General features: G+C 47.0%; 1 long non-coding RNA gene across 1 annotated transcript; it reads left to right on the top strand.

The window, feature by feature from the left end:
- The first annotated feature begins 3412 nt into the window (after positions 1 to 3412).
- LOC144684994 (uncharacterized) lies at positions 3413 to 5641 on the top strand. Its single transcript, XR_013577602.1, has 2 exons — positions 3413 to 4319; positions 4951 to 5641. It is a non-coding gene; the product is annotated as an uncharacterized LOC144684994 (long non-coding RNA).
- The last annotated feature ends 1892 nt before the right edge of the window (positions 5642 to 7533 follow it).

Consider the following 7533-nt stretch of genomic DNA (forward strand, 5'->3'; position numbering starts at 1 on the left):
CACTAATACAAAAGCAAAATACTGTGGAAGCTGGAAATCTGAAATAAAACAGAAAATGCTGGAAATACTCAGCAGACCTAGCAACATCTGTGGAGAAAGAAACTGAGGTGACATTTCAGGTCTGTGACCTTACAGTTTTGATCAAAGGTCACAGACCTGCAATGTTGGGCTTGATTTTCAATCCGGAACAGGAATCTGACACCTGGATAATCGATCTCACAACATAATCTTCAAATGTAAATGCGCTAATTGGACCAGTGGTGAGCTTGGCACCCAATTACCAGGAGGTGGGAGCTGCCTGGAGAGTGGCAGCTGCAAAGCCAGACGGCAGCCATGATGGGGCCTGCCAGTGCATTGCAGAAGAGAGAAATAGCACATCAGAGTGCCACCACATACAAAGTGTCCATTGAGAGATGATAGGGTAGTCAAGAGAAGATGGTAGGCATAGCAGTAATATCACTACTACTAATCCAGACACTCAGGCTAATGCTCTGAGTACGTGTTCAAATCCCAGCACAGCAGCTATTGGATTTTAAATCCAATAAATTCATTCAATTGATTAATTAAAAAATAAGGAATTGAAAGCTAGTCTCATGAAACTATCAGTGATTGTTGTTAAAAGCCATTTGGCTCACTAATGTCCTTTACAGAAGGAAATCTGACATTTTTACCTGGTCTACCCTACCGTGACCTACAGCAATGTGGTTGACTCTTAACTGCCTTCTGAAATGACCTAGAAAGCCACTCAGTTGTACCAAACTACTGCAGAAAAGTCAAAAAGAAATAAAACCAGATGGACTACCTGATGTCAACTCAAGCACCAGAAACGTCAATGGCACACCCAGCCCTCTAGACCCTGCAAAGTCCTCCTTCCTAACATCTGGGGGCTTGTGACAAAATTGGGATTGCTGTCCCATAGGTTAATCATACAACAGCCTGACATAGTCATACTCACTAAATCATACCTTACAACCAATGTCCCAGACACCACCATTACCATCCCTCCATATGTCCTGTCCCATTGGTAGGGTAGATCCAGCAGAGACAGTGGCACAGAGGTATGCCGTCAGGAGGGAGTTGCCCTGGGATATTGAATATTGACTCTGGACCCAATGAAGTGACATGACATCTGGTCAAACATGGGCAAGGAAACCGCCTACTGATTACCACCAACTGCCCTCCCTCAGCTGATGAAACAGTGTTGTTCAACACCACTTGGAGGAATTACTGAGGGTGGCAAGGGCACAACATGTACTCTAGGTGTGGACTTCAATGTCCATCCGGCTACTGACCAAGCTAGCTGAGTCCTAAAGGACATAGCTGCTGGACTGGGCCTGCAGTAGGTGGTGAGGGAACCACCAAGAAGGAAAAACCTATTAGACCTTGTCTTCTCCAATCTCCCTGTTGCAGATGGCATCTGTTTATGTCAGTATAGGTAAGAGTGACCACCACACAGCGCTTGTGAAGGCAAAGTTCTGTCTTCACATTGAGGATACCTCCATCATGTAATGTGGCACAAATACCATGTTAAATGGGATAGATTTCAAACAGGTCTAGCAACTCAAAACTGGGCATCCGTGAAGTGCCGTGGGAAATTAGCAGCAGAATTGTAAACAACTAGAATCTGTAACCTCATGGTCTGGCATAACACCCACACTTTTTATATTTATTCTTTCATGGGATGTCGGCATCACTGGCAAAGCCAGCATTTGTTGCCCATCCCCAATTGCCCTTGAACTGAGTGGCTTCCTCAGTCATTTCAGAGGGCAGTGAAGACTCAACCGCATGTTGCTGTGGGTCCGGAGTCATGGAGGTCAGACCAGGTAAGGATGGCAGATTTCCTTCCCTAAAGGGCTTAAGTGAACCAAATGGGTTTTTGAAACAATTCATGATAGTTTCACATTTACCATTACTGAGCCTAGCTTTCAATTCCAGATTTTATTAATTGAATTTAAATTTCTCCAGCTGTCATGGTGGGTGTTGAACCCACGTCCCCAGAGCATGAGCCTGGGCCTCTGAATTATTAGTCCAGTAATATTACCACTACATCACTATCTCCCCCTGATGGAAGCTGTTTCACACAATTCAGGGCAAGCTTACTGATGTATAACTCATTGGGCAGGATCTTTCCCCTGTCAGGGGGGGTTGTGCAGGAGTGGGCGGGTTCCCGATTGGTGCCTCCGATTGGGAGTGCACCGCCAGCGTAACGTCCGCCCTGAAGCGCTGTGCATTCCCTGCGCGAGTGGGGGGTATTCCCCGAGCAGGTCTGTGCGCTCTTTCGCGCACGCGTAAAAGAGCCCACAGATCTCCCTGAGGCAAAAGTGCTGCCTCAGGGAGATTGCTTCAACTTTAAAAACTGTTGAACGGAGAAAAAAAAATTATGACATGTTCCCTCGTGTGACACTGTCACATGAGCTGGGACATGTCAGTGATTTTTATTTATAAATTTCATAAACATTTTTAAAACCCTCATGAAACCTCATCCTGCCCGTGGATGAGGTTTCATGTTTTTTCGGAAGCCCACCTGGTCTCCCGGCCTGTCCGCCAACCTTAAGGTTGGACGAGCAGGTCTATTCATTACTTCAATTACTTCATTAAGGGCCTTAAGTGGCCGTTGACAGGTCGGCGGGCACGCAGTCAACTCGGTTCTGTGCCCACCGACCTGAAAATGTAAATGACGTGGGCTGACGTATGTCCGACATCACCCCGGGTCATTTTACGCGTTGGTGAGCAGGCCCCGCCCCCACTCGCTGAAAAATTCACCCTATTGAAATTATCAATGACATGAGCAACAGCAACAACTGCCTCACAGTTTGGTCTCACCTCCCCCAAGCCCGTTCTCACAGGTTCAGCAGCACCCCCAAGGCCATACAGATCCCCATGCCATAGTGTCCCTTAACTTCTTCCCCGAGAGTTGGTAACCTTGTATGCCACCTAAAAAGACAAAGGCAAGAGACCCATGGGAACGCCGTGACCTGCAATTTCCCTCCATGCCATACACCATCCTGACTTGGAAATATATCACCGTTCCTTCACTGTCGCTGGGTCAAAATCCTGGAATTCCCTTCCTAACAGCACTTTGGGTGTACCTACACCATTTGAAAGGTCAGAAAGGCAGCTCACCCCACCTTCTCAAGGGCAGTTAAGGATGGCAATAAATACTGGCCCTGCCAGCGATGCCCACATCCCGTGAAAGAATTTTAAAAACGGCCAACAGAAAGGTACTGCGCTCGAGCTGGTGCAAAATCCCCTGGCACCAAAAATTTCTCATGATAAAAAAACTGACTTAATCGTTCTCCTCTAGGGGCTTAACAGGCCATTAGTTGGAGGCAGCTGGTTTCCTGACTCCACCACCATCCCCCACCCTCACCCACATCTACCACTGCTCTTGCTTTGAAAATTCCAACACTTCCTGGAGGCGCCGGGACATTGACACATCATCCGGGAGCATTATTTTTAAAGTGCACCCGCTCCTATTTGCATCCCTACAACGATTTAAAATCCCAACACCTATCTCTCTTCAGATGCTGCCAGATCTGCTGTGTATTTCCAACGTTTTCTAATTCTATTTTAGGGAAGTACTACTCCTGTTTGGACTCAATGAAATCCGACTTATATATTGTGTATGTGAAATAACACGGAAACTACGATACGTGAAGAAGTTTTTGACTGTTTTTCACTGCCGTATCTTCCTCAAGGTCAACACTTTATAATATAAAATATTAAATGGATTAAGACTTTTTCCTGGTTGTGAGGGGATGTGCAGATGTAGTTATTTTGTTATCCAATATGCACGTCAAATAGGTCACATTAAAATTGCATAGTAAACCACATGCTGTTGGTCAAAGTATCAATTCCATTCAGATAGTTCAGGGGCTGAAATTTGCGCTGAGTGGGCAGGCACGCACCCAACCCACTCGAGTGTAAAATGATACGTGATGACGTCGGGTGAGCATCCCGACATCGTTGCGCACTCGCACGATATTTCGGTCAGTGGGCGCGTGTGGGAGTTGTCAGCGTGCTCGCCGACAATTAACAGGCATATTAAGGCCATTAAAGTTGTAATTCAATGAAATTTTTCACTGCCCGTCCAACTTTGCGCAGGCAGGCGAAAAGGCCAAGCGGCCTTTGGATTTTTTTAGGAAACCTGATCCATGGGTGTGATGAGGTTTCCAAGAGCAATTAAAAGTTGAATAAAAATTTTTAAATTTCATTTGTAACATGTCCCTGCTCATGTGACGCTGTTATTGTAAATGTCTTCCCTTTTCAAATACCATTTCCTACCTCACGCCTTGTAATACATGACAACTGGCTTAAGAGTGAACTGGTGCCTCACCCCTGCCAATTTAATGTTTAGTTTACACTGCACACAGGTATGTCAACATAAATTATTTACTTTCCCAGGAGGGACAAAAAACCAGGAGGCTTCACATGGCTTTACTCCTGGGCCAGGATTTTTACCTTGTCGGGCGAGCCCAGGAGCAGTCACGGAGCTGATCGCTGCCTGCGATTGAGCCCCAACTTCAATTTCAGGCTGGCAGGCTCACATGAGGGGACATGTTCTTAACATAGCTAAGTTTTTTATCTCTGATTTTTTAAACCTTCAGCTCCCTAAGGCAGCTTTGTGCCTCAGGGAACTTTCATTGCACGCATTTGCGGGCACACGCGAACTTCCACGCCCGCCCTCCTCCTGCCCTCCAATCCGGCAGCGCTGAGCGCTGCAGCGCCCGATTTACACTGGTTGGCCATTAACTGGTCAGCCAGCCTGAAATTGATATTGGGGCTCGATCGCAGGCAGCGGTCGGCTCCGCGACTGCTCCCGGGCCCGCCCGACAAGGTAAAAAATCCTGGCCCAGGAATAAAGTCTCCTGATTTTTTGTCCCTCTGGGAAAGCAAATCATTTACGTTGACATACCTGTGTGCAGTGTAAACTAAACATAATATTGGCAGGGGTGAGGCACCAGTTCACTCTTAAGCCAGTCATGGTGTATTACAAGGCATGAGGTAGGAAATGGTTTTTGAAAAGGGAAGACTTTTACAATAACAGTGTATATGAAGTGTGTTCTTGGTCAGGGATCAAATATACATTATCACTTATTAAACTTGCAAAGGATAATGATACAATGCTTGTTCCTACAATGTGGATATTATTACACATCAACTATGCATGAATGTAATGACTGTTGCTATTTGTTATCGTGCCCACAAGGTAAAATGATAGATGCAAACTCAATTATATCTCCACGAGAAACACCATAGCATAAATTATTGAACAAGTGGGGATAATATTCTTACCTGCTGATTTTTATTAAAAAGACACAAGTGAAATGGGGTATGCATTTCATTGACAACTTCAGTCAACTATACTCTGATGGTAAAACCCATTTTAAATACCTGTCTGTATATGGTGCTATAGTATGAGTTTCAAATGTTGTGTGCGCCACATTTTGCCTGTGACAGAATTAATTTATGTTTCTAGGACCTAGACAATAGGTAGTAATGTACAGGTATATATTTGTCACAACGTAGTTAGTCTCTGTTTGCATTCTGCTGTTTCCATGATCCTCACTTTTCAATTGCTAAATTTTAAAAGTTTTACGGTGAATTTCTCTTTGCATTGAATAAAGTTGGTTTTTCTTTCCATTTGTGTAGATTCAGTATTTTTGAAAGTTTTTTGTTCATGTCCTATATGCTTGTATAATCTTAATATAATTTAAAATAGTTCTTTGTTGATAAACCTCAACAATTTCACGTGGACAATTATCTACACTGGACGGGCTTCTGACTGAAAATAGAAAGTGCTGGAAATACTTAGAAGGCCTGGCAGCACCGGTGGAGAGAGCAACAATTGAGTGGAATCGTCCAGTCCCATTGGCGTCAGGTGTCATTGCGTGGTTGGGGGTAGGGGGACAATTCGGCATGAGGGACAGAAATTGGTTTCACGCCAGCATGAGAGCACAGCGGGATCATTCAACTGTGTCTGCCATGGCAGAATGCAAATCCCACTGGAGGTCGGAGTGAATCCAATTTGTATCCCGGTAATGGGATGCAAAATAAGGCCAGACAGGGATAGCACCCCCCATGCTAAATTTACTGTTACACCGGTGGGAAAACACGCTGGCCCAGAACATGTCTGGACAAGTGTGATGTGCAGAAATTGGGACATACTGTTAGGGCCTTGTTCAGATCGCGGACATCCAAGGAGCAGAAGATGCTGGAGCCCTACAGCTACGGAGGGACACATGCATCACATGCTGGGTGGATTCTCATGGACTTGGCTCTGCTGCGAAGCAGTTCACAGAAGGTGGGAGGTCTCTGTTGATGTCTTGGGTATGCTTCGGAACATCATGGTCTTGTTCATAGGCTGCTACAAATAATCAGCGAGGAGCATGTACCGGACATGGGGGGAAGGGGGGGTGTGGGAAGAATGGGAGAGGAAGGTCTAGGTTTGACTGGGGAAGGTGTACCAGGGGCGGGGCCTGTGAAGTTGGCGGGGTGTGGGGGGAAACAAAGGTGTCGGGGGGGGGCTGAGGTTGGGAGGGGGAGGATGGAGTATGGGGGGAGGAGGGCGTAATGGGGAGAATGTGGCAAATGGGGAGGTAGGTGTAAGGACAAGAGTTTGGAGGAGGAAGGTGTCCAGGGGAGGAAGGTGTAAGGGAGGGAGTTTGGAGGTGGGATGGTGTCCGGGAGGAAGAAGGAGCAATTGTGGAGGAGGCAGTAAGTTGGGGGGGAGGGGGGGGGAAGGTCCAGGTGAATGTGCAAGGGAGGGGTCTGTGGAGTCAATGACTGCCTCCTGGGGGGCAAACTGAAGGTGGACATGGCAGAAGGGAATAGTGAGTTTGAGAGGGGGCAGAGGAAGCCGGAAAGGTGGGAGGGTGAGGGTACGTCAGTAGTGGTAAAAGGGATGGCAAGGATGGATGATGGAGACTCGGAGGGAGACATGGACCCTGGAAGTGTGAAGGAGGAGCTCGGGGAGGTCAATGTGGATGGGATTGGAGTCTCAGGAAGGTAGGGAATGTGCACGTTCACCTGGACATCCTGGAAAGACAAAGGTTCAGGTTGGTAGGTGACAGTGGAGAGAAGGAAGGTGATGCCAGGGGAGGTTGACAGTGATGGGGGTAACGACTTGGGTGACTGGGGAAGGGGAAAGGATGGGGGAGCTGATCAGAAACTTAGCGACTACCATGGTTGTCAAAATCCAAAGTGGGCGGAGCTTCGTGTTGGACGGGCACAGGCACTGCATGGGAGTGCGATCACTGGGTGGGCGGAGATGCAGGTCAGCTCAGATGGACAACTGAAAGAGAACCCCAGCAGGCAGCACTGAAAACGCTTGGGACAATGAGATGAGTGTGATGAGTGAAGGCTCTACGTGTGTGGGATAGTGCTTGCACGAGACTCTGAAAGGCCCTGCCACACATACACTTCTCCCTCCATAATGACTCATGGTCTGGCTGCGTGCAGCTGAACTGCTAGTGTCGGGGGGAATGCAGTGGGAGTACTTGTGAAGCCTGCCAATGAAGCTGAAAGACAACA

This window comes from Cetorhinus maximus, chromosome 9 (genome assembly GCF_964194155.1).
Source record: "Cetorhinus maximus chromosome 9, sCetMax3.hap1.1, whole genome shotgun sequence".
Taxonomy (NCBI): Eukaryota; Metazoa; Chordata; class Chondrichthyes; order Lamniformes; family Cetorhinidae; genus Cetorhinus; species Cetorhinus maximus.